General features: G+C 42.2%; 1 protein-coding gene across 2 annotated transcripts in view; it reads left to right on the top strand.

The window, feature by feature from the left end:
- The window catches only part of CSGALNACT1 (chondroitin sulfate N-acetylgalactosaminyltransferase 1), a 305040-nt gene that overhangs the window by 58566 nt on the left and 218747 nt on the right, over positions 1-27727 (top strand). Inside the window, exon 1 of one of the 2 annotated variants that reach the window (XM_038747509.1) lies at positions 11801-11872. The exons of the other annotated variant lie outside the window; for it this stretch is intronic. The gene's annotated coding sequence lies outside the window, so the exon portion shown is untranslated. Of the gene's footprint in view, positions 1-11800; positions 11873-27727 lie in introns of those variants that run through there. 2 annotated transcript variants of the gene reach the window in all.

The raw sequence follows: 27727 nt of genomic DNA, 5'->3' as shown, positions 1-27727 counted from the left end.
ATTCCGGCTCTATAACTGCATTCAAGCTCATCCTTTGTGTTTGGACAGTGCATGTGTGCCTGTGTAATCTCAATGTCTATGTTGCTGTTGCCTGCTTTGGACTGTTAAAGCCTTAGGAGGGAAGGAGAGGGAGGAAGTTCAACTTGCTTTTTGTTGTTCCTAGTATGGTGCCAAGTCTGTGAAGATGGCCATATATGTGTTTAATAAATCCTGTGGTACCAAGTCCTCCCAGAAATCCATCACTTCAGCTTCTGGAAAGTTGTAGAGGCTTTCCCTGTACTTGGAAGTGGTTGAGTTCATTGTAATTGCCGAAGAAATATAACGCAGCCCATGTCTTGGGAGTTGACTTCTTTACATAATAATGATGGCATTTATTAAGCGCTTACTATGTGCGAAGCACTGTTCTAAGCGCTGGGGAGGTTACAAGGTGACCTTGTGTGTTATGTTGTTGTTATGGTGACCTTATGTTGCCAATTTGTACTTCCCAAGCGCTTAGTACAGTGCTCTGCACATAGTAAGCTCTCAATAAATACGATTGATGATGATGATGATGAAGGTGATCAGATTGTCCCTCGTGGGGCTCACAGTCTTAATCCCCATTTTACAGATAAGGTAACTGAGGCACAGAGAAGTGAAGTGACTTGCCCAAAGTCACACAGCTGACAATTGGTGGAGCCAGGATTTGAACCCATGACCTCTGACTCCAAAGCCCGGGCTCTTTTCACTGAGCCACGCTGCTTCTCTGTGTTTGTCACAGTCTCGATCAGGGGCTGGCAGCTGCTTTAGAGCAACAGTTGTGGCTGCCATCGCAGCCAACTCAGCCCTATTGCCCTGCCCCTTGCCACCTCTGGAGCTTTAACCCAGGAGGAGAAGGGAGAAGGAAGGGGTCATAATAATAATAATAATGATGATGATGGCATTTATTAAGTACTTACTATGTGCAAAGCACTGTTCTAAGTGCTGGGGAGGTTACAAGGTGATCAGGTCATCCCACGTGGGGCTCAGTCGTAATCCCCATTTTACAGATGAGGGAACTGAGGCACAGAGAAGTGAAGTGACTTGCCTAAAGTCACACAGCTGACAATTGGCGGAGCTGGGATTTGAACCCATGACCTCTGACTCCAAACCCCGGGCTCTTTCCACTGAGCCACGCTGTTTCTCATGGGTCATGGGATGTGTTAACCCTGGTATCTGCACCCACATTCAGCAGCTGCTGCAATCTGTCCCTGACTCCCATGGCTAGGGAAGGGGAGGGAGTGGCAAGTGCATCCCTCTGGTTCCCAATCACAAGGCCAACCCAAAGTATTTGACACTTCAGGCTAATTTTAGAAATGCCGTCTCACCCCTTCACCCCACTCCAACCCACAGGTATAATAATAATAATAATACTAATGTGTTATTTGTTAAGCACTTACCTTGTGTCAGGACCTGCACCAAATGCTGGGGTGGATACAAGCAAATTGGGTTGGACACAGTCCCTGTCCCACATGGCGTTCATAGTTGTAATCCTCATTTTACAGATGAGGTAACTGAGGCACAGAGTAGCTAAGTGACTTGCCCCAGGTCACACAGCAGACAAGTGGAAGAGCCGGGATTAGAAACCAGGTCCTTTCAACTCCTAGGCCTGTGCCCTATCCACGAGGCCATGCTGCTTGAGGTGAATATTTGAGCTGGTGCCGCTCTTTCTCCGCCACCCGCCTCCTCCTAAGGTCCTCTGGGAGGTTTGCTGCTTCCAGAGAGTATAATGATGTGTCTGAGGGGAGGAGAGGTAAGGGAGGAGGCTAGGAAGAGGGGAACCTTGCTCTGTCCTGTCCTGAAATTGAGCAGCAGACGCTCTCCTGGAGCAGTGTGGCTCCACATACTGGGCAACCCCACCCTGAGGAGACAGGGAGGGAGAGGGCCGGGACTGGCCGGCCAGGGGCCCACTTGGCCCTTTAAACTTCTGGCCAAGTGCTTCCTCTGCAGAACAAATCCCACCATGACCCTGAACGGGGCAGAGGCTCAGGGAGCTATGCTTAACTCCAAGAAGGGCCAGATGTGACGTGTGTTGCTGACCCCAGGTCTAGACTGTCGGGGTGGGCTAAGCTGATCACCACCTACATCATCACAGTGGTGTTATTGTGGATGCCCCAGCCCACTCCACCCCTCTGATCGGAGTATGGCATTTATAACATCCCAGAGCAGGATGCTTGAGGCTTGTGGGGTGGTCCCTAGCTTGGGGTCAAGAAGAAGCTGGAGGAATATCCCTCCTGGTGTGGATCTGGCTGCCTGAATTCACAGTCTGGTTTTCCTACTGGAAATAACTGGTGTACTCTTTATTTTGTCGCACAAGTTCTATGGATTTGCCAGTTTGTGTTTAAGGCAGTAATGGGGCATATGCGAGTGCCAGTTTGCTGCTGAGCACTGTCTGGGAAACTTCCGCGATTCTGTGCAAATAAATGATAATCAGAGGCAGAAAACCTCTGCTTAGTTATCATGAACAATTCTGTAATCCGGCCTGAGCACCGGTAGTTGATGTGTTCATGTTTGCCATATTCTAGAAGAAAATGGTTGAGAAGTGGGCTTTCTGTTTTTTTGGGGTGTTTTTTGAACTTTTTACTTTTTGTGTCTCAGACCGAGGCCTTTAGCTTTTTCTTGGAACTAAAGAAAGGCCTAATTTGTCTCTGCAGCAGGGTAAAGTACAGCTGAAATCTTGCTAGAAAATGTAAGAAAGCATTAAACTTTGAGAAATGAATTAACAAACCACCTTTATGCTCTGTACCAATATGCCTCTCTTTAGCATGAATAGCACTTTATTTAGGGTCTGCAAAAAAAAAAATCCTGGGGCTGCATGACAAATGAGAATGTTGTTTAAAATTGATGAGGTGATTGTGTGTGTGTGTGTGCACACTCCCAGATTAACTTCATGTGACTAAGATTAAACGTTTGACCTAACACCATGGAAACTAGAATTGCAGAGTTTAGGGGGAAATTTCATTTTTAACTCACCCTGGCAAGTTTAGATATTTCTCTGGTGTCTTCAACCAGCACAAACATGCTGACGACAGCACAAGCAAGAGATGGATGGTGTTTCAACTTGAATTCTGTTGCCCTTTTAGCTCTAGAGTTGACTTGCACATATTTTTATAAATCAAATAACTATGGCATTCTGCGCTAAATAATGGGTCCAGTAAAACAAAGAACATTCAATGTATATAATAGCATTTTTCATATCTGCAAGACTTTTTTTCTAAGGAGCTCAGGGCACTTGATGAGAGCCCATTTATTCAGGCTCCATAATGTTAGCAGTTATTATTGAAAGGGGGGAAACTAAGACCAAGGTCTCCCTTCAAGGCTCTGCTGAGAGCTCACCTCCTCCAGGAGGCCTTCCCAGACTGAGCCCCTTCCTTCCTCTCCCCCTCGCCCCCCTCTCCATCCCCCCCATCTTACCTCCTTCCCTTCCCCACAGCACCTGTATATATGGTTGTACATATTTATTACTCTATTTATTTATTTATTTATTTATTTTATTTGTACATGTCTATTCTATTTATTTTATTTTGTTAGTATGTTTGGTTTTGTTCTCTGTCTCCCCCTTTTAGACTGTGAGCCCACTGTTGGGTAGGGACTGTCTCTATATGTTGCCAATTTGTACTTCCCAAGCGCTTAGTACAGTGCTCTGCACATAGTAAGCGCTCAATAAATATGATTGATTGATTGATTGACCTAATGAATCAGGGGCAGAGCCGGGGAAAGAATTTAGGGTTTCTGCCTCCCCACACCCATTACCTTTCACCTCAGCCTCCAGTAGCTCTGCTTCATATCCAATGTTTTGAGCTCCTGGCAGGCTCTGACTCCATCTCTTGAATGCCCCTGAATTCCCTGTGCTGTGGTTACAGCTAACTTACCTCTACTTCTATCTGGGAATTCAGTTAAAAGTGTGGAAAAAAAATTCCATATGAGGGAGAAAACTTAGGGTAGGCTGAGAAGCTATTATGGTTTTGTGGAACACTTTAAATGTGGTCTATTAAAACTGTTGGTATTTTGGGTTTTTTGAAGGGAAAGGTTCAGGAACTCTCTCCTGCCTTCTATGAATAAACTGACTGTCATCCAGTATGGGGCAGGAAGGGTGCATGTCTGGGGCAGGAGGGAGCGAGGGTGTCCAATTGGTGGGGGAGCGGCTGTGGGGCGACACTAATGTTCGTGTCATTTCTTTCCCCCCACAATGTGGGGTGCTCCTTTCCTTGGCGGGGCAGAGAGGTTGGTTTATTTCTGTTGCCTGTGGATTGAAGTACTGGTTCTCTGTTCGTTTGGTGTGCCAGGAACAAAAAGTCCCCATAATTGAAGAGTCTTTTCCTATTGCTTTCTAGCTGATTACTGACATCTCTGCCTTAACTGTACTGTGCCACCTTGTTGTTCATGGGCAATGAGAAGCGGTGTGGCCTAGTGAAATAAGCCCAGGCCTGGGAGTTAGAAGCCCTGGGTTCTCATTTTGGCTCTGCCATTTACCTGCTATCAGATCTTGGGGCCCCTTCTCTCTTCTCCGTGCTTCAGTTCACTCATCTGAAAAATGGAGATTCAACACCTGTTTTTTGCCCTACTTACACTGTGAGCCCCATGTAGGATCTGATTATCTTGTACAGTGCTGGGCATATAGTAAGTGTTTAACATGACACAATTATCAGTTCCACAGGGTTTTGTTTTTTGGGGCTCTGACTCCAAATTTGAGGCTCCCAAAATTCCCGGAGAGTGAGGAGTTTTTGCCTGTATTTTCTCTGTAGCCTAGATCTCTGATTCAGCTGTGTCCAATCTAATCACCTTTCTACTCCAGTGCTTAGCTCAGAGTAAATGCTTAATAAATGCCATAATGAATTAACTATCCATACATCTCTCTCTCTCTCTCTCTCATCCTTGGAACTCTTTGAAATCAAAGAGAACCTATGGAGTAGAAAGGAAGTGATACTTTAATCTGCATCCCTACAGACATCTATCTCTACAGGAAGATTAAGGAAAAGATTTGTCATTGGAATACAAATAAAATGTTTCAGGTATCCTTGATTATCCTTTGAACAGTTATAGGGCAGTAGAGCATTTTGAGGAGATGGGACCTCAGCTGGAGATGGGGCCAGTAGGTTGAAATACTTTTGAAGTGGAATTTGCTAGGAAGAACTGCCCTAGATCATACTTCTAAGTGTACCTGAGAATAACTGCATATAGAAATGATTTTCATTTTGTATATATCACTATATACGCATCTAGCCAGAAGAACATACATATTCACAGACATATTTGATAGATTATGATGTGTTCCAGGCACATTAGGTATTAATATATTCATATGACATAAATGTACATATGAGTGAGGAGTGTACTCTTTCCTTAAATTCAAGAGCAAGAGCCTGGGAGCCAGAGGACATTAGTTGTAATCCCAGCTCCACCACTTGCCTGCTGTGTGACCTTGAGCAAGTCACTTAACTCTTCTGTGCCTCAGTTTTGTCATTTGTAAAATTGTGGACAGGGAATGTACCAACTCTTTTATTGCACTCTCCCAAGCACTTAGTGCTCTACACATGGTAAGTGCTCAATAAATACGATTGTTTATTGGGATGAAATACCTGCTCTTCCTCTCCAATAAACTTGAGTCCCATGTGGTGCAGGGGGCTGTGTTTGAACTGATTATCTAGTGTCTATTCCAAAGCTTAGTTACAGTGCTTGACAGTACCGAGCTTTAACAAATAGCATTGTTATTATTATTCACACATTCTTTGACTGTGAGCCCAATGAGGGACAGGGACTGTGTCCCACCTAATTACCTTGTATCTACCCAAGAGCTTAGAACAGTGTTTAACACATAGTAAGCACTGAAGTGCCACCATTGTTGTTATCACATGTGGTTGAGGCTAAGACCAGTGTCAACAATCTATTCCACACTGCATGAAGAGAATTCTTTGCTACACTGATGTTTGCCCATCAGATTATGAACTCTTGGAGGGCAAGAGTGATATCTTCTTATATTCCCAAGTACCTGGTATAGTCCTCTGCGTACAGCAGGTGCTCAGTAAAATTCTGATGAAGTTGATGAGGGACCTGTTCCTGTTGTCAAAGCTGACTCTCATTATCTTCTTGCAGACACTTTTAGTAATTTCCACATCAGTCATAATTATTAAGCACTTACTGTGTGCAGAGCGCTGGACAGAGTATGATACAAGAATAAACAGACACATTTCCTGCCCACAATGAGCTTAAAGTCTAGAGGCAGGAATATAAACATTTCATATTAATAAATAAATTACAGATATGTACGTAAGTGCTGTGGGGCTTGTGGGGGGTGATAAATAAAGGGAGCAAGTCAGGACTACATGGAAGGGAGTGGGAGAAGAGGAAAGGAGGGCTTAGACAGGGAAAACCTCTTGGAGGAGATGTGCATCATATTTATTGAGTGCTTACTGTGAGCAGAGCACTTGTTCCCTGCCCACGACAAGCTTATCAAGGGGCTGAGGGGGTCTCTTTGCAGTGGTAGTCTCCTGAGAGTCCTTTACAATACCACTCTGTTTTAAACTATCTCTAAACATTTGTACTGCCCTCCCTGCATGCATGTGTACCTCCTTTCAGTTTACGATACACCTCCTGTTTAGGAATTTGGTTTGCATTCTGTCTCTTCCTATGTCCTGTTTAGATAAATTTTAGTGTTATGAGCATTGCCTTAACATTGTCTTGGGTTCTAGGATTTCATCGTAATAATCATGGTGTTTGTTAAGCACTTACTATTTGCCAGGCATTGTACTAAGCGCTGGAATGAATACAAGCAAATTAGGTTGAACACGGTCCCTGTCCCACGTGGGACTCACAGTTTCAATCTCCATTTGACAAATGAGGTAACTGAGGCCCAGTGAAGTGACTTGCCCTAGGTCACTTAGCAGACAAGGGGCAGAGCTGGGATTAGAACCCATAAACTTGTGACTTTCAGGCCTGTGCTCTTTCCACTACTCCATGCTGCTTCTCTGCATCTGATGGTGAGTGGGGTTTGTAGGTTGTATCGGTAGAACTGCTTAAGAAACAGGATGTACCTTCCTTGGATAGGCTAGACAGTGGTACACCACCGCAGTTTTATAAAATTCCAATTTAGCATAAAGGTTAATGTCACTTTGTTGCTATGAGCTTGTCAATCTAAAAGGCACAGTGAACATATTTTTGGTTCTTTGCCTATCCTTGCATCTTTGGATAGTGTACTGCATAAGTGGCATAATTCAATGGCAGCATTCAGTTCTATATTGCAGATGTCAATCTTTGGGTGTAGACTGAAAAATAGCCTTGGCTTTCTTCAGGCTTGCTGCAAGCCAACTCTTCAGCATAACCATCTAATTGTCTTATACGCGTACCTCCAGGACACAGTTATCAGTTGTTAGACTGTAAACTCGTTGTGGGTATGGAACATGATGATGATGGCATTTGTTAAGTGCTTACTATGTGCGAAGCACTGTTCTAAGCCCTGGGGGGATACGAGGTGCTATGCCTACTAACTCTGTTATATTGTACTTTCCCAAGTGCTTAGTACAGTGCTCTTCACATAGTAAATGTTCAATAAATACTATTGGTTAATCAGCAGACTGCAATCAATCAATCAATCGTATTTATTGAGCACTTACTGTGTGCAGAGCACTGTACTAAGCACTTGGGAAGTACAAGTTGGCAACATATAGAGGCAGTCCCTACCCAACAGTGGGCTCACAGTCTAAAAGGGGGAGACAGAGAACAAAACCAAACATACTAACAAAATAAAATAAATAGAATAGATATGTACAAGTAAAATAGAGTAATATGTATAAACATATATACAGGTGTTGTGGAGAAGGGAAGGAGGTAAGATGGGGGGGACTGCAGGTCCTAGAAGAGTGCCTCAAATATTTTTTTCAGTAATGCTTGTAGTCTTTCGGGTTGGAAGAGTTTTTCTGAATCTGAAGTATATTTTGGAAGCTGCTATGGTAAATGATCCTTATTGAAACAAAAATAAGTTTATTTGAAGCAGAATTTAGAGACATATACAGTAACCAGCCCAGCTGTACCTATGTTAACTGTGTAGGCAGGAGTACTCACTTGTTGGTTGAGGCTTTGTGGTTGTCATTTTGGGTCAGGAAAGTGAGCATGGAACACATGGGTTGTTTAGAATGATGAAATTTCACTAAATAAAATTGGTAAAGAGAAATGAGTCAAGAAATATATATGGATGTTTGGACAATATATATTGTATCATTACCTTTGTGGGTAGAAAAACTCTTGTGACCTTTAAAATGTCAGTTTTTTGGGATGAAAGAGCAGGATTACAGGTCAAGATTCAATTCAAATAGCATGTAGTCATTTTCATCGAAATTTGAATTTGGGTCAAGGTCTGTTGAGTTTGTAATTTAGGCAGTTAAAATTTTCTAAAGTGTTTTTTAAAATGGTCTTTTGTACAGTATCATTAAATGGTGAAAGCATACCATTGGAAGGAATGATGATAGTTTCTTCCATCTAGGAAAATCAGTTCATTGTTGGAGGGGGTAATTGATCTTGTTTCTCCTTGGTGCTCCAAACAAAAACCAAGGTCAACTACACAAACTCCCTCTCCTCTTTTTCTCTCTATTCCGCCAACGTAATTTTGGACTACAATGCTCAAAACAAAGGATTTATTAAACTTCTCCTTACATGGCACTCCTATTTTAAATGAAAGCAAATAAATTCACTTAGGGTTAGGATGACCCTATTTTTTGACCCGGACCTCCTTTTAAAGATTTAAAATGAGACTTTAAAGTTATTAACAGTTTAGTTTACTTGGAATAACTGAGCCCTTTCACCTAACTGCTAAACATGGCAGCCCAAAGTTATGAATAAATGAGGAAAGTAGGGTGGCCAGTGGTGGTCCTTGTGGGTACTGTAATGTAACGATCAATCAATGATATTTATTAAGTGCTTACTGTGTGCAGAGCACTTTACTAAGCACTTGGGAGAGTGCAGTATAAAAGAGTTGATAGCCACGTTTCTTTCCCACAAAAAGTGCACCATTTTGCAGAAGCCCACCCAGACCTAGAGTGTTTCTTCACGGGAACTCTTGGGCCCTCCTGTCCCTCAGAACACAGAGATGCACTAAAATAACGATAATAATAGCATTTATTAAGCACTTACTATGGTGCAATGCACTGTTCTAAGCTCTGGAGAGGTTACAAGGTGATCAGGTTGTTCCACAGGGGGCTCACAGTCTTAATCCCCATTTTACAGATGAGGTAACTGAGGCACAGAGAAGTGTGGTGACTTCCCCAAAGTCACACAGCTGACAAGGGGTGGAGCAGAGATTTGAACCCATGACCTCTGAGTCCAAAGCCTCTGCTCTTTCCACTGAGCCACACTGCTTCAAGGTTATAATTTATATAATTTATAATTCTATAATATAAAAGTTTATAATTTCATTGGCAACCAGAAAGCCCTACTGTAATTTCCTGGTACTTGAATGCTGGGTAACAGCGTGGGAGAGGATGACTGAAGGGCAAACTATTAACTCAATGCAGCCCACACAAACCGCAGATGAATTAAATGATAATGCTGATGAAGTCACAGGCATTTCCTCCCCCCGCCACCCACAAGGGATGATCATCAAGCAGCCCTAGTTTCCGGGAGGATTTGTGTGAAAATAGTCAGAGAGAATCATTTCATCAGTGATGGTTACTCATGCTACTGAAACAGAAATCGACTGAGTAACAATGAGTTATTTTTTCTTTTTTTTTTCTTCCTTCCCCTTCTTTCAGTACACCTGATTTGAAAGGTGGTGTTTGTTGGCTGGCAATGGTGTTCTCTTTTAGGGATGGTGAAGAGTACATGAAGTAGGAATTCACGGATGTGATCCAAGGTAGAGAGGTAACTTGGCCTAATGGAAAGAGCACAGGACTGGGAGTCAGGAGACTTCAGGCCTTTTTTGTTTTTTTAATGGTATTTAAGTGCTTACTGCATGCCAGCATCTGTAACCAAGCGCTGGGTTCTATACAAGCAACCAGGTTGGGCACAGCCCATGTTCCTCATGGGGCTCACAGTCTTAATTCCCATTTTATGAATGAGCTAACTGAGGCACAGAGAAATTAAGTGACTTGCCCAAGGTCGCCAAGCAGGTGAAAGTAGCATTATCACTGTGTAGTAACCTCATATCCTTCTAACTTCTAGTGGTTAAATTCAGGCTACACACTTACACTAAACTTGGAGTACAACTTCAGTTTATGCTTTTTCTGCTATTGCTGAGACATGAATTTCATGGGCTTTTCAGCCCCACACGTTGTGGCACTTCCTATTAGATGCCTAAAGTATAGGAGCCAATTGAAGTGGAATCTATAGCAACCAAGGTACTGTCTTAAAAAGACATTTTTTGTGTGTGTTTAATTGGAGGTGTTGGCTGTCACTTTCTTGTGATGACCTAAGCCCCTCGGTGAGTAGCATGACCAATGATAGAATGTCATTTGGGTTGCCGATGTGAGTTTAAGGAAATGTATGAAAGCAGGAAATGCAGTTTTGTAATTGTTAGAGAGAAGGTCATGTAAGGTGCCAGGAGTGGTAGCTATAGAACACAATCTGTCTACAGCTCTTAGGGAGCTTAAAACACTGCACAGTCTTTCATCCTTATACCATTCCCATGAACTGGCAGGAGGGAGACTTTATTCTTCTCATTTTCCAGATAGGACAAGGGTACAGTAGGCTTAAGGGAATGGTAGTTGACATAAATCAGCAGTGTAACTGGAAATGGCCTCACCTGACTCCCATGAGACACTCCACTAGGCCAGGGTTTAGAGATGAGAATTTATTCTGGGACAGCATCTGGCAGTCTGTGTGAGATGGCACCTTTGAGACGGTGAGACAATTCTAGCTTGTATTTTTAAACATCTGTGACTCTGTTTCTTAGATGAGTATGAACACTCTCCTTTGTCAGTAATGCCAGCAGCTTGGTCAGGTGGTAACTTTCCATCAGCAATTAAACATTTCAAAACATTAATTTTAAAGCATCAATGATAACTAAGCGTTTATGTAATTAGCTTTGACTATGTAATATTTTAACTGTGATTTTCCTTGAAAAGGTGAAAGCAAATGTAGAAATGCATTATTTCCTGCTGTGCAGTACACAAAATTTGATATTCTGTTTGCCTTAAGAAAAGTGAAACTGTTTATTTTATTGAAGGGAAAGAACCCCCTTATATTCCCTCTCCTCTCTCCACCATCCTTCAAAAGGAAAATGTTTTTGACTGACATAATAGTAACTGATTAAAAATTCCAGGATGAGAATGTCAGGTTTTTAAACTTTTGTTTCCAGCACAAGTCAACTATTACTTTTGTGGTGATTACTTGTATCTCATGGGTTCTGACAGCCCAAGAACAGTGAATTATGCTTTAAAGATATACAGGAATCTGAGCTTATATCACACACTGACTTGAGAGTCATAAATTAAGAACAGGGAAATGGAGAGGTAAAGATAGATCACAAAACTGTAACAGAGTTCTGATAGAATAGTAAGCCACTGCCTTAGAGCTCCTTAACTGAGATTCATCCCCAGCCTGAAGTCTGAGTTACTATCAATCTTCCTCTTTGGGTGTTTTCAAACAGAGGTTTAAAACCCCATGGGAAGTTTATGTGCGGGGAGAGGCAATTCAAAGTTCATCTCACAAGGTCTTAGTCTTGCTTTTCTTTTGCTTTTAGGTGGATTTGATAGATTTGATCGTTAAACCTGTTTACCCAAAGCACAGAGTGAAGAAGGCTTTCCAGAGAGATCATTCAAAATTAAACCACTAACAGAAATAGGGGAAAGCATGCTTTGATCATCTCTTTTCTAAAATGACCTGCGATCCAAGGACATGCTCCTTGTCCTCCTGAACTTGTAAACTCCAGGTATTTTCTCACTTCGGTCCCCTCACTCATCCTGTTTCCCTATCCTGGACTTCATTCCCTCCAAATTCCCCAGACGGCTCCCACAAATCTCTCAAAGCCCCTGCATTCAAAGTCCTCTGACAATCCCACCTCTTTCAGGAAGCCGTCCCCAAATAACTTATATCGCCAGAATGTGTCTTTGCAGCAGCCACCCTCAGTCCCCATCCCACTGGGACTTCATATCAGTTCCTGCTCCAGCCAAGAAGGCTGAAGAGACTCTACAGGCACAAGGCCATCACAGTGTATAAACTGTTGAGAAGGCTGTGTCTCCAACTGTTGGACTCTGAGCCATGAAGAGCTCAAAACCCTGGTCCTCAAGTGACACTACTCTATTACTCTTATTGTATGTATCTTTGTCCTGAAAGCCTGAGCAACTCTTAGCTTTTATCCTGTGCCCTCCATGCAAATGTTCTGCTTCTTTTTCAGTGGCCTCTCCATGTGACCTGCCTTCTAGGGGCCGTGGGTCGGGGGTGGAGGGTATGCTCCTAGCTGTTTCTTAGGCCTGGGTGTCTTGCCTTGGACCTGTGTCTTCACTCTGGGCTACTCCATCTAGGAAGAGATAAAATCACAGCTACTTAGCACCTTCTGATCCAGACAGGAGGACACCTTAATAGTTAAAAATAGTTCTCCATCTCCATGAACATCTCAGATACAATCCTATATAGGCAGTGTCAGTCAATCGATCAATCTTATTTTACTGAATGCTTGCTAAGCACTTGGGAAAGGACAGTAACAGAATTGGTTGGCACGTTCCCTGCCCCCAGTGAGCTTACAGTCTAGAGGACTGACTGCATTCATGAGTTTAATTCATGAACCTCAGCCCAGATTGGGGATGTCATTTCAGGCCTGCACAAACTAGATCCTGTATATATGTGCAGTCTTTTACACTTATGTGAAAGTTCCTGTGTTATGACAGGCATACATGTAGCAGCTGCCCACTCCCACAGAGGGGGCCTTAGGGATGACTTTGATCTCATTCAGTCCCAGTTTAGGTTTGTTGTGGGCTTGCAGGGGAGGGGAGAATCTGGGTGCCATGGTCCTAGGACCTTGGGTGGATGGGCCAGGAGGAGACCAGTCCCAGTTAACGTGTGCTAAGGAATCATGACTCCTACTGGGCTCTGCTCTCTTGGTGAACCTTTCCTTTACGCTTTAATGGATACCTTGAACTGCGGACTAGAAAACACCTCTCCTCCCAGTCTTCATAATTGATTTGTATGTATATTCAGAGCCTCAGCTTTTATGTCAGGCTTGCTCAAAACAAGGTTTTTGGTTCCCATTTGATTGCTTTTGGGCCTGTTCTCCTTTTAATCAATCAGTCATTGGTATTTGAGTGCTTACTGTGTGCAGAGCACTGTACTAAGCACTTGAGAGAGTACAATGAAACAGAATTGGTAGGCATGTTTCCTGCCCATAGTGAGCTTAGCAACATTAACATGATGATGCATTGTTCTCTGACTCACTCCCCAGGCTGCTTATGGGTTGCTTAGACAAACTTCTTTTTACAAGAAGAAATTTAAAAATGAGGATGACATTTTACATAGAGCTTGAAAAATGGTGAAAAAACAGGATGTATTAAAAAAAAGGAACTTGACTATTGCAAAATAGCATTCTTCCCCTTGATTAAAATCCATAAATCATGATATGCTGGTACAGGGATTCAAGTGTTATAGGTGAGATTGGTGTATAGTGATCAGTCAGAGGTATTTAATGAGCATTTACTATGTGCAGAGCACTCTGTCATTCAGTTGTATTTTTGAGCGCTTACTGTGTGCAAAGCACTGTACCAAGTGCTTGAGAGAGTACAATATAACAGTAAGCAGACACACTCCTTGCCCACAATGAGCTTACAGTCTAGAACACTGTATTAAGCAACTGGGAGAGTGCAATGTAATAAAGTGGTAGACATGTTCCCTGCCCACAAGGAGCTCACATGAAACAATTTTAGGACTGTGTCCGGCTTAACAAAATATATTGGAAACATGTTAAATGAATGACTACTTTCCCCAGAATATACTAATGATTTACCTAGGAATGCATCCCTTTTGCAAGTGCTATTGTTGCTACAGATTACTTTGCTGTTTTATGATCTATTCCGCAAATCAAGCTAGATGGATGCAGTAACATATCTGAACTGGCTTCCAGTCTGTAATTATTTCCTGACACTTGAATTATAGCTAGCCATATATTTCTGTGCTGTGTAATTTTTTAATTAGGCATTATTTTTATGGAATGACAAAGACAATTAAAATTAATTGAGAAGGGCTCTTTTACATTTTTCTAAGTTTAGTTGCTGATTGTTGAAGTCATGGGTCATGTAGGTATGATTTCTCTGCTCTTGGAGCTATTCCTCAAGTGGGGAAGTACACACCCACTAAAGAGTAAATATTTTCATAATCAACACCTTTCCTCCTTCTCCTGTTAAATGAAAGATGTACTAATCATTTATAAATGAGCTGCAGTAATGTCATCCCATCTGACACATTAGTTTCTGCTCCACTTAGTGATCCAGTTGCCCTAAAGGCCAAGAACAGTTCTCCCATCCATCCCCTAGACCCTCAACCATCCTGGTTTGAAATCCCGAGAGTCGAGCAATTCCCTTTCTCGGCTATTCTATCATTGGCAAATTCTTGCCCCAGGCTTCCCTCTCAGTAGATCCGTTAACCGCAGGGAAGCTTTGACTTTCTCTAATCCTCAGGTCTACCTTTTATATTACTTGCAGTAATTTTGGATAAAACAGGAAGTCCGTGACTCATATTTTGAGTAATGATGAATGGAATGTGCATTGTTTCTATATTTATTCTCTTTTTCCGCTTTACGACACATTGGCTTCTATTTTCTGACACATACCTCCTTTATGACCAGAGCTTCATTTACTGCTTACAAAACAATACATCACTGGTTTTTTTTTGTGGCATTTAAGTGCTTAGTACATGCCAAGCACTGTTCTAAGCCCAGGGGGAGACACAAGGTAATCAGGTTGTACACAGGCTATGTCCCACATGGGATTCAGTCTTCATCTCCATTTTACAGATGAGGAAACTGAGGCACAGAGAAGCTATGACTTGCCCAAGGCCACACAGGATACAAATGGTGGAGCAGGGATTAGAACCCAAGTCCTTCTGACTCCCAGCCTCATGCTCTAACTAGTAGGCCATGCTGCTTCACCAGTTGCTTGGAAACCCTGGGAAAACAATTTTCAGGACATTTTAGGAGGGAGCAAAAGATAATATATTATTGTTATTAAACTGAAGGCCTTGAGGGGATGTGATGATGCCCAACATCACACAGCAGGCCAGTGGTAGAGCTGGGACCCAGGTCTCCTATACTTAAACACTTATTATGTACCAGGCACTGTACTAAAGTCTGGGGTGGATACAAACAAATTGAGTTGGACACAGTCACTGTCCCACATGGGGCTCACAGTCTCAATCCCCATTTTACAGATGAGGTAACTGAGGCCCCGAGAAGTGAAGTGACTTGCCCAAGTTCACATAGGCAAGTGGTGGAGCCAGGATTAGAACCTATAACCTCCAGAGTTCCAGGCCATGCTATATCCACTACACAGTACTGCTTCTCTAATCTGGCAGGGTCAACACTTCTAGTTTTCTTCAGATAAAGTAAGCTACTCTATCATGGAATCTCTCTGGTTCAATATAAATACCTCAGCATAACCAGACTACTCATTTATAATTGCATTCACAACTCTGGGTAATTTTTGGTTAAAAAAAATAGGGTTTCTGACACTGTGTCTGAGAAAATTGGTTCAAATTAGCAATGTTTTGATCTATGTTTAGATCTGTTTGATCTGTTTGATCTATGTTTTGATCTATCAGTTTTAAGAAACTGATTATCGTAAATATGAAAACTGCCTATAAGCTGAAATTGAGGTATTTTCAGTAAAATGGTTACACTGCCCATGATATTACTTTAGAAATCTGGGTAATCTTTATATACATAGTGTTCTATTTATTGGAAAAAGGAAACATAGAGTAGGAAAACTCGGGTCTACGTAAATCTTAAATCAAGTTCCAGAAAGCTCCTTCAGTCTTGCCTCTATAGTAAAGATTTTAAGAACATGTAAGGCAGAGTTTAAAGAGCAGCATTTGTATTTCAATATGTTAATCCCCTTTTCAATAAAACCTTTTTTTTTTTGGCGTTCTGTGTATCTCTGTTTTGTGCTTGACACCGTCTGCATAGGTGCAGGTGAAAGCCCCAGGGAGAGGAGTTGAAATGAAGGTGAAACATGTAATTCTAACAAAAACTGCCAGTACCGTGCACCAAAATCAGCACTTACTCCAATCCTGGATCCCCTTTAAGGCTTTGTTGTCTTCATTCTTACATTTACATCTGGCCCCAAAGGCTCTGATCTTAACCCTGACCCCAATATCAGACCTTAACTCCATCTTCAGTGTTTCAGTAAATAATAATAATAATAATTATGGTACTTGTTAAGTTCTTACTGTGTACCAAGAACTATTCTAAACGCTGGGGATGATACAAGTCAATCAGGTTGTACAGAGTTCCCTGTCCCACATGGGGCTCAAGTCTTATCCCCATTTTACAGATGAGGTAACCGAGGCCTAGAGAAACTGTGACTTGCCCGAGGTCACACAGCAGACATGCGGTGGAGCCGGGATTAAAATCCAGGTCCTTCTGACTCCCAGGCCATGCTCTAACCACTACATTTCTCCAACTTTCATTTCCTACTTTCATCCCAGTTTTTGACCCTGCACCTGACCCTTCTCAATTATTATTGAGTTATTAAGTTATTAAGTGCTCACTGTGGTAAATTCAGGAGTAGGTGCAAGGTTATCAGATGGGACACAGCCTCTGCCCCACTGGGTGCTTCTAGTTTGATCTCATACACAGTTTACAGTTGAGTAAACTGGAGGCCCAGAGAGGTTATGATTATGCCCAACATCACACAGCGGGCCAGTGGTGGAGCTGCAACCCAGGTGTCCTGAGTTCCAGTCCTATGTACTATCCACTAGATCACACTGCCTCCTGTGTTGCTTTTCAGTCCTCTTAAGTACTTTAGTAAGCAGCGTGGCTCAGTGGAAAGAGCACGGGCTCTGGAGTCAGAGGTCATGGGTTCAAATCCCGGCTCCGCCAACTGTCAGCTATGTGACTTTGGGCAAGTCACTTAACTTCTCTGTGCCTCAGTTACCTCATCTGTAAAATGGGGATTAAAACTGTGAGCCCTCCATGGGACAACCTGATCACCTTGTAACCTCCCCAGCGCTAAGAACATTGCTTTGCACCTAGTAAGCGCTTAACAAATACCAGCATCATCATCATATGAGCCCGCTGTTGGGTAGGGACTGTCTCTTTGTGTTGCCGACTTGTACTTCCCAAGTGCTTAGTACAGTGCTCTGCACACAGTAAGCACTCAATGAATATGATTGATTGATTCATTGAGGTGGCATGGCAAGGCCCTGAGAGCTCACCTCCTCCAGGAGGCCTTCCCAGACTGAGCCCCCTCCTTCCTCTCCCCCTCGAGCCCCTCTCCATCCCCCCCATCTTACCTGCTTCCCTTCCCCACAGCACCTGTATATATGTTTGTACATATTTATTACTCTATTTATTTTACTTGTACATATCTATTCTATTTATTTTATTTTGTTAATATGTTTTGTTTTGTTCTCTGTCTCCCCCTTCTAGGCTGTGAGCCTACTGTTGGGTAGGGACTGTCTCTATATGTTGCCAACTTGTACTTCCCAAGCGCTTAGTACAGTGCTCTGCACACAGTAAGCGCTCAATAAATACGATTGAGTGATGACAGAATTTTGCTTCAGATTAAGGCTTTCTCTGTCTCACTGAGATGAAAGTGAGAGATGAAAGTTGGAGAAATGTAATGGATAGAGCATGCAGCTGGGAGTCAGAAGGACCTGGGTTCACTTAAGATTTACTTCCCGAAAAATAGTCAGTGCCGATCTATCCAGTAGCTATGGAGTAGGCTTACAATCCCAATGCATTCAGGGGTTCCATTTAAAAATGGAAAGTAGTTTGAATGAATTACTTGATGAGACATGCCAGATTCTGGGAGGGAAGAAGAGAAGGAGACTTTCTTATGCACTCCTTATATACCCCTTAACTGTCTTGCTAGAATTGAAGAAATTCCCAAATTGGTTTCTTATGAGAATATCTTCTCAACCAGGAAAGCTGGAAACATTAATTTAGGGGTGACAGTTTAAGAATTTGCTTCATCATGACTGAAGTGCTTCTTCAAAGACCAAATGGTTATGGGTCTTAATTTTTTTTCTGTCTAGCAGCATTGTCCCGTTAAGTTGTCTATTAGGATCTTTATGGAGATTTATATTCTTCTTTTTCTAAGATAGGGATCTTCTGAGGAGCAGATGATCCTGGCATAGTGGAAAGAGCACAGTCCTGGGAGTCAGGAGATATGATTTCTAATCCTGGCTCCACCATTTGCCTGCTGTGTGACTTTGGGCAAGCTATTTAACTTCTCCATGTCTTGGTTTCTTCAACTATAAAGTGGGGATAAAGGTTTCTCTTCTTCCTCCACCTTAAACTGTGAGCCTCATGTGTGACTGGCTCTAACCTATTTATATGGTATCTTCCCCAGCACTTAGCACTGCACTTGACACACAGTAAGTGTTTAACAAATACAATTATTATCACTATTATTAATTTTCCAGTGTCCTAAAGGAGAGCAGTTTACTCTCTGTTTGCTGGTGGGATCAATTACATTTATTGAACACTCTCAGTTTCTCATAAAGTATTTGGAAAATCTCAGGGTCTCCACTCTCAGGAGGCTAGTAGTCTGACAAGTAAGATCAGAGATGGAGGTTTTATAAATGAAGAATAAAATCTGGTTGATGTTTGGAGTGATTATAAAGGAGGAGGATGACATCTGCACAGGAAAATTGACATCACTTTGGTAATTGAGGTTCTGCAGTGGTTTTATTCTTAGAAGTGCAAAGCCCTTTACATGTATGATGTGTCTCATTCTTCATCACTGTCAGTAGTATCTGAACACCTATTGTGTGGGGAAGAACGCCTTTGACATCTAAGGTGACATGACCAAGAAGGTGAGGAAGTGGAGAAATGTGGAGGAAGAAAAGGGCTAGCCATTTTACAGATGAATAGGAAGGTCAGCTCTACAAATAATGGGAGATAGAGCTGAAGACAGGACCTGGGGCTTGTAGTACCTGGCTCTGTACTCTTTTCATTGGATATCAAGCCCTGACAGAATGGGGAGGAAGATAATATTTTAAATGTAGTTCACCAGCCCTGATCATTCATTCATTCAATCGTATTTGAGTGCTTACTGTGTGCAGAGCACTGTACTAAGCGCTTGGAACCTAGATGTTCTGCCACAGTTTAGTTATCCGGATCAGAGAAGGCAGTGAAGTCTAGGAAGTGCCCAGAGCTGGAAGCCAGGAGAACTTGTTTGTGACTCAGGTTGGCTACTGGCCTGACCGTGATATTGACCAAGTCATTTCACCTCTATGGGCCTCTGTCTCCTCGCTTGTAAAATTGGGATAAGAGTACCTACCTATCTCTACTTCACAGGGTGTTAAAATGAGGGAATTGATAAAATAATAACTGTGATATTTGCTACGCATTTACTATGTGTCCAGCACTGTGCTAGATGCAATCTCTGACCCTTATGGGACTCACAATATGAAAGGGTGAGGGAGTTCAGGTATTGAATCCCCATTTTAAAGATGAGGACACTGAGACACAAATGATTTGTGACTTGCCTACGGTCACACAGCAGACAAGCAGCAGAGGTGGGATTAAAACCCAGGTTTCTTGATATTGACTTCGTCTTGTGCTTTTTCCATTAAGCCATGGTGCTTCTCTTGAATTGATGTGAAAGGGCTTTGGAAAAAAGAAAAAAATGGTGATGAACAAATTTTAGTTTTTGTTGTTATTAATGTTTGGCTATGCTAGGGCAAGTCATTGGGGCTCAAACCAAAATCCACAAAATTCAAGTCTGAGTAAGTAGTCCTTATTTTCAAATTTGTGGAAAGAGGGGCCCAGGGCTGCAGTATTTCTAGTAATTCAAGATGCAGCAAAGAAAGTGCAGAACTCAGCAAGTCACAAGCAGAACTGATTTTCATGTTTTTTCATTTTTATCTATTTGTAAGTCTTAAGTCATTCCATATATTTTGATTCTGATACAGGATCTTAAATGTCCTTTAAAAATAAAAATTCATATCCTGAGTTATTTTACATTTTATTAAGAATAAAAACTTAACAATGCTGTCATTTTTCATTAGTGCTAATGGCTAAAGCTCATAAAGTGCAGAGTTTGATTTTTTTTTCTTTTTCTCCAATGTCAGGCTGAAATATTTAGTAATATTACAAAATCCTCCCAAGGAAAAAGCTTTTAACTGTTTTTTTTTTTTATCATGGTGCAACATTACATCATTTAGAACATTAATAGTTTTGAAAGTCATTTAAACACAGTTTCTTTGTTTTCCAAGGGTGAAGTTCTGAAGTTAGTCATCTTCCGTTATTCAGAGTCATTGGATGCTCAGAGGTTAATGGCAAAATAATTCTAGAAATAATTTGGAAATCGGAACAGTACTGTCATTACATTAGCCATTGACTTCAGCTCCTGCCCAAATCTGCAGCCCTACAAAAACCTTTCCTTTTAGGATGCAGCTCTGTAGCAAGTAGTGATAACAAAGAAGCAACCCCAAATCACATCTTCCTATTAAGTGGCTAATCTTTTTGTAATTTGGAGGATTTTTATTTTGTGAGCTTTTTGGATTGAACTCCTTTAGATGAATTAAATTGGAAGAAAGCCACAGTGAGTTTTTTTTTTGTTTTTTTTTTTTGTTTTGTTTTTTAATCTGTGTGCCAGGAAAATAGAATTTTTATCTTTTTGGATTTTATAGAGGCCATGGTGCAGTAACTTGGGTGCTGCTAGGGTTTTTTATGCTATTTTGTTAAGTGCTTACTATGTGCTTGACACTGAACTATTCATTCATTTGATCATATTTATTGAGCACTTACTGTGTGCAGAGCACTGTACTAAGTGCTTGGAAAGTACAATTCTGCAATAAAGACAATCCCTTCCCACACCGGGCTAAGCACTAGGGTAGATACAGGCTAATGAAGTTAAACAGAGTCCTATACAGGATTCCCACCTTTAACCCCCATTTTACAGAGGAGGTAACAGGCACAGAAAAGTTAAATGGCTTGCCTAAGGTCATTTAAGACTAGTGGTGGAGCTGGGATTAGAACCCAGGTTCTCTGACTCCCAGGCTTGATCTTTCCACTAGGAAAACACAGTTTCTGTGTAAGCACATGTGCCAGGATATATACTACCTCGTATCTACCTCAGTGCTTTGAACAGTGCTTGGCACATAGTAAGTGTTTAACCAAATACCATCATCATCATTAGTATTATTACTATTATTATTAACACCACATATGGATGACAATTCCTCTTCTCCCACTCACTCCCCAGCGCCAAAGTGAGGCCCTGAACTACTTTTGTTCCTGCTTGGATTTGGATGGAGCCAATTCCCATGGTCCCAAGACTCTCCTCTCAGGAAGGGCTTAGCAGAAGCTTAACTAGTGTCAGTCAGGTCAGTCGCTGAGCTTGCTTAATACAGTACTGTACAAAACAGAATACTGTACTTCTACCTACCGACGAATTGATCTTCATCCCTTCCTGAGCCACACAGTGCAAGCTTTTGGTGTTGGGGGCGTGTGTGTGCGTGTGCGTGTGTGTGTGTGTGTGTGTGTGTGTGTGTGTGAAGTCAGAAATTGCAGATGTCTGTCTTGAGACAGATAACTACATTTTCTTAAGGATTAAGTGCTAACATCACAAACAAATACTGCCAAAACAGATTTCAAAGCAATTGATCACAGCCAACGGTTACCTGAAAGTTTAGAGACCCACATCCTCTTCCATATTAAAAGTTCTAATTACTGGTTGAGTGTTTCCAAAAGCTGGAATGCAATATGTAATAGGGATAAATATGTTTCTTATTTGGAAGAGTGACTGCATTTGCTGTTCCTGGCTCTCAACCTGTCATCGATAGCATGCAACCTTCTCACTACAGCACTGCATCTGGCCCATTCCTTGGCTTGGCACTTCGTAACATTAGGGAAGGAGTTGAGTATAACCTAGGGAAATTGGGGTGGGGAAAGTGAGGGGGGTTATTTACAAACTTGAAATAATTATTACAGTGTTACATTCAGTTTCTGCTCTTAGTACAATGCTCTGTACTCACTAAATGCTCAGTAAATACAGTTGAATGAATGAATGCTCTAACCTTCTTTTTTTGCTTGAGGCTCAAATGTAGCCCGGGTTTAAAGCAGTCACTTTTCCCATCCTGGAACTGGATCAATCTTCTTTATTGAGCATTTAACTGTGCACCGTGCACTGTATTTAATACTTGGGAGAGTATAATGTAAGAGTTGGTAGACATGTTCCCTTCCCACAGTGAGCTTACAGTATTCAGGGTGATACAGGCATTAATATAAACAAATGAATTATGGTCTGTAAATACATTCCTAATCACAGCTGGCTTGCTGATCTGTGGGATTCTGTCAGGAACTCTCAGGAAGAGAGGGCCCAGGAGTCAAACAGGTCTTGCCATGTGGCTGGCATAGGGCACTGAGTTGTGATGGTTAGTGAGCTCCAGCTGGGCCTGTGTCAGGCGGCCTTTTGTCATGTGTTTGTTTCATGGGTTCTAATTCTGGCTCCACCACTTGTCTGCTGTGTGACTTTGGACAAGTCACTTCCCTTCTCTTGGCCTCAGTTACCTCATCTGTAAAATGAGGATTGAGACTGTGAGCCCCACATGGGACAGGGACTGTATCCAACTTGATTTGTTTGTATCCAGCACAGTGCCTGGCACATAGAAAATGCTTACAATACCATCATTTTTATTAAAAATTAGAACATCATTAACTGAGTCCCAGTCAGACCCACCTAAAATGGCAACTTGTGATACACATGTCCCACTAGGATGATGGAATCTCCCGTTGGGCAACAGATGACCCTTGTTCCTGGGACTCAGGACCATGGAGTTGTACAGAGGAATTGATCATAGTGTTGTATGTGCGGGACTTCCTTGTGACAACCAATCATGCTCCTGTTGACAGAGTGCAGCAAACCATTAGGTGGTCAAGACAGAAAAAGCTTTGCTTTTTTGTCATTAATGCACAGAATCCATTGCTTAACAAAGTGAACACAGAGTGGTGCCAAAAACCAGCCGGCAGTTCGCTCTGTAGCTGTCGTGGTCTTTGCCACTCATGTTAGCCAGGATTTTCAGAATTCCTGCTGGATCCTTTCCCCTCACAGATTGCCATATGCAGTTCTTTGGGCAATGATCTTCATCACTGAGAGCATCATCATCAGTGGTATTTATTGAGCACTTGCGGCTGTGCTATCTGCAGAGAGTAACAGGCATTTCCTTCCATGCGGAGCTGGAACTAGAAACAGAGACCCCTTTTTCCCATGGACCAGTGGCAGAGATAAGTAGAGTACTGGTTAGTTGTGGTACTTATTGAGTGTTTACTCTGTGCAGATAATAATAATAAAAATGATGGACCTTAAGCACTTACTATGTATCAAGCACTGTTCTAAATGCTGAGGTAGATACAAGTTAATCATGTTGGGCACAGGTTGGACGCAGTCCCTTTCCTGCATGAGGCTCACAGTCTTAATCCCTCTTTTATAGATGATGTAATTGAGGCACAGAGAAGTTAAGTGACTTCCTCAAGGTCTCACAGCAAAAGTGGTGGAGCAGGATTAGAATTCAGGTCCTTATGGCTCCCAGGTCTGTGCCCATGCTCTATGCACTAGGCCATGCTGCTTACCTGCTGTGGGCATTTCCCTCCATGCACACCTGGGATGAGAACCCAAGACCCCTGATTTCCAGGACTGTGCTTTTTCCCATGGAGCAGTGGCAAAGCTAAGTGGGGTCCTGGTTAAATGATAGTAAGTATGGTATTTAAGTGCTTACTTTGTGCCAAGCACTGTACTAAGTGCTGGGGTGGATACAAGCAAATCAGGTTGGACACAGCCCCTGTCCCAGGTGGGTCTCACAGTCTCAATCACCATTTTACAGATGAGGTAACTGAGGCACAGAGAAGGGAAATAACTTGCCCAAGGTCACACAGTAGACATGTGGCGGAGCCAGTATTAGAACCCATGACTTTCCAACTCCCAGGCCTGTGTTCTATCCTCTATGTTATGCTGATATAGTATGTATTAAGCGCTTACTATGTGCTAAGTGCTAGGGTATATAGAAATACCATAGAACAGACACAGTCCCCATCCTGTAGCTGAGGGACCAATGGAATGATAATTTTCCTGAATGAAGAGTATTGGGTTCGGTTTTCTGCAGGTCATTTATACTTTCTGGGCTAAAATCATTTGGAATGTTATGGAACTACTTAGGTGGGCCCAGAAATGTATATACTTAATTTGGATCATTCTGTTAGCAGATTACTGTCTCAAACTGCCCAGATTAGCTGTTAGGCAGGCCTGATATTTTCTCAACCCTCCACTTCTATTTTGCTCTTTGCTCTTGGCATAGAAATCAGGAGATCTAGGTGGTCTCGTCTTTCAATCTTTCATTCCTGTGTTCAAACAGGGAGAAGTGAAAATTGTGATTCCCTCAGCCTGGTAGTTATCCTCCCATAATTCGGAATCTATTAATTCCAGCGAGATAGGGGGCAAAACAATTACTGACTGTGCAAATACAAAACTATATTTTATCAATGATGCTTTTTTTCATTTAGTTTCCTACCCATGGATTTGCCTCCCCTTTCATTAGGTTTTTGAAAGCTGGCGCACAATTCAGGCCAAATAATTGGTCACAAAATAAACCATAGTGCCAAATGTCGTGCTATAATGTGTCTCATCTGTGGACACACTATCATCTGTTTCTATGTACTGGAAATATGTAGAAACAAATGGAAATATACCCACTCACATCCTCTGGCCCCTGCTTTCCTGAATCATAAATAGTAATAATAATAGTGGTATTTAAGTTCTTACTATGTGGCAGGCACTGTACTAACTTCTGGGGAAGATACAAGGAAAGAGGTTGGGTATAGTCCCTGTCCCCCATGGGGCTCACAATCTTAATCCCCATTTTCCAGATGAAGTAACTGAGGCCCAGAGAAGTTGTGACTTGCCCAAGATCATACAAGTGACAGAGACAGGATTAGAACCCAGGTCCTTCTGACTCCTAGGCCTGTGCTCTATCCAATAGACCATGCTGCTTCTCTAGTAGTAAGTGGGAGCTTGAGGGTAAGATGACCAGACATCTGATTCTCGGTGAAATGGACTCTGATCTTTTGGGGATGCATCCCATGTAACTTTCTTTTTAAATTCTTTGGAACCTTCTGTTACCATCTCTGGGTGGGTTGGCCTGGCGCTGCCAGGTATGGGCAATGTGTATCCAGGGCTCTAATGGCCCCAGAAATAATACCTGGGTTAGGCCACTGTTGTCATTGCTCCAGTTAAGGGAGAAATGCTGGTCCTGACCTTGGGTGGATTGGCCTATCCTTTCATCTTCCCATTTGTTCAACTCCCTCATTGATTTCTTTTTCTTCCCTTTGTTCCCACTATTTGTAAATATTTGTATGTCTGTTTCTCTTATTCGATTGAAAGTTTCCAGTGGGCAGAGAATATTTCTCTTTTGCTTCTGCTCTTAGTGTGTTGCACTCAGTTAACAAATACAGTAAAGGTATTCCTGGCATTAAGCTCCAAAGTGGAATTACATGCACTTCACTTAATAATAATAATAATAATAATGGCATTTATTAAGCGCTTACCATGTGCAGAGCACTGTTCTAAGCGCTGGGGAATTTACAAGGTGATCAGGTTGTCCCACGTGGGGCTCACAGTCTTCATGTCCATTTTACAGATGAGGGAACTGAGGCCCAGAGAAGTTAAGTGACTTGCCCAAAGTCACACAGTTGACAAGTGGTGGAGCCGGGATTTGAACCCATGACCTCTGACTCCAAAGCCCGGGCTTTTTCCACTGAGCCACGCTGCTTCTCTAAGGTTGCTTCTCACTTGCCTCTATCTCTTACTCCACTCCCTGTCTCTCCCCTTTTCTTCTCTCTCCCCCATTTCAATTTTTCCTTCCCTCTCTTTCCTCCTCCTCTCCCCCATCCTGCTTACAGTGACATGGTTTCTGGCCTGCTTTTCTTGGAGGTGAAGGTGCTAGCCCACCGGGAAATACCTTGGACTAGGTGAAGGGACAATACTGTTTGCCCCACTAATGTAAGTTTCACTATTCTTCCCCAGGAACAGACCTTTAAAATGTGGCTATTGCACCCTGACCAGTTTGGAAAGTCAGGACAGGAGTCACCTAGGATCAAATTCCTCAAGTATTTCTCTATCATTGGAGGTAGGAAAATGTGTCAGCTGGCCTTTGCTCAACCAAAACATTATCAATAAAGGGCTAGGGGAGGGGAAGGAGTGACTAGATTATATATTCCTTGCCCCTTCTCTAGGTCACTGTCAGTGGGTAAGCACTTTGTGCAGTGCTCTGCGCACAAGTGCTTACAAAATATGATTAAGTGAATGAATGAATAGTGAGAGAACAGGACTCCCTGGACAGATAGTAATATTTTATATTGCTATAGCGTACTCTCCCAAGGGCTTAGTGCAGTGCTTTGTACACAGTAAGTGGTCAATAAATACGTTTGATTGGGTCTCGCACTCCCAGCAGCAGGTAGGCATTCGTTTCCCAGAAAACAGACCAAACTTTTCATGGTCATTCATGTTAGAATTTTGAGTCTCATCTATAGAGATGAACTTGCAGATCCTTTCCATTTATTTATTTTAGCCTTTACAACAAAGACTCTGCTTCAACATTTGGCCTGAGCAGAGTAGAGATGTGATCCCTTCTCTTCAGAGAGTGAAGTCACTACCTGTGTTTGACCAGCCTGCCGAGAAGGGCAGGTATCACCCTGTGACTTTTACCACAGTTCAGAGACAGAATACTGAACTGAGTGGACCATCGGGGGCTGACACAAAATGTGATTTCCTATGTGTTTATGTTAACTGTGAAATATAAGATTCAGTCTGAGCTTTCTTCTCAGTAAGGAGGGCTGTCATTTATCATTGTTTCTGGTTAGTTGTTGCAGTCTGAGTTTAGATGTCTTCTCCCTTGTTACTATATTTTTTTATGGTATTTAAGCGCTTACTATGGTGACAGGCACTGCATTATGTGCTGGGGTTGATACAAGCTAATGGGATTGGACATTGTCCATGCTTCACATGGGGCTCACAGTCTTAATCCCCATTGTACAGATGAGGTAACTGAGGCCCGGAGAAGTGACGTGCCTCATCCAAGGTCACACAGCAGACAAGTGGCAGAGCTGGCATTAGAACCCAAGTCCTTCTGGCTTCCAGGCCCATGCTCTAGCCGTTGGGCAACACTTCTTCTTTTTTGGTGGCTCCTTCTGAAAATGACCTCAAAGCTTCAAAAATTGAAAAATTGCAGTAATTTGTTTGCTTCATGAAGTGTGATAGCAATAATAGCATTGTCTATTTAGATAGTGCTGTTTTTCTGAGGCACACAAAACCATCCATAGGGTAAGTAAAGAGATGCTGTTGATAGTTTCATCTCAGTTGGAGATTTATGGTTTTTTGGCTTCCAATTAGTTTCTGGCACACAGATTATTGTGAACCTTTCAGGAATTAATCAGACCAACAATGGTAACGGTCATAAGCACTTTGTAATTTAATTGGGTGATAATCGTATTTGTAATGAATCTTTGTGCTAATGAGCTGAGGTGTTTAATCAACTTCAACTCTTCTTAATTTTCCCTGGAATATAGTATACTCTGTACTTA

The sequence above is a fragment of the Tachyglossus aculeatus genome, chromosome 5 (genome assembly GCF_015852505.1).
Source record: "Tachyglossus aculeatus isolate mTacAcu1 chromosome 5, mTacAcu1.pri, whole genome shotgun sequence".
NCBI lineage: Eukaryota > Metazoa > Chordata > Mammalia > Monotremata > Tachyglossidae > Tachyglossus > Tachyglossus aculeatus.
The sequence above is the reverse complement of the archived record's forward strand: the minus strand, read 5'-3'. Positions and strand labels throughout refer to the sequence as shown.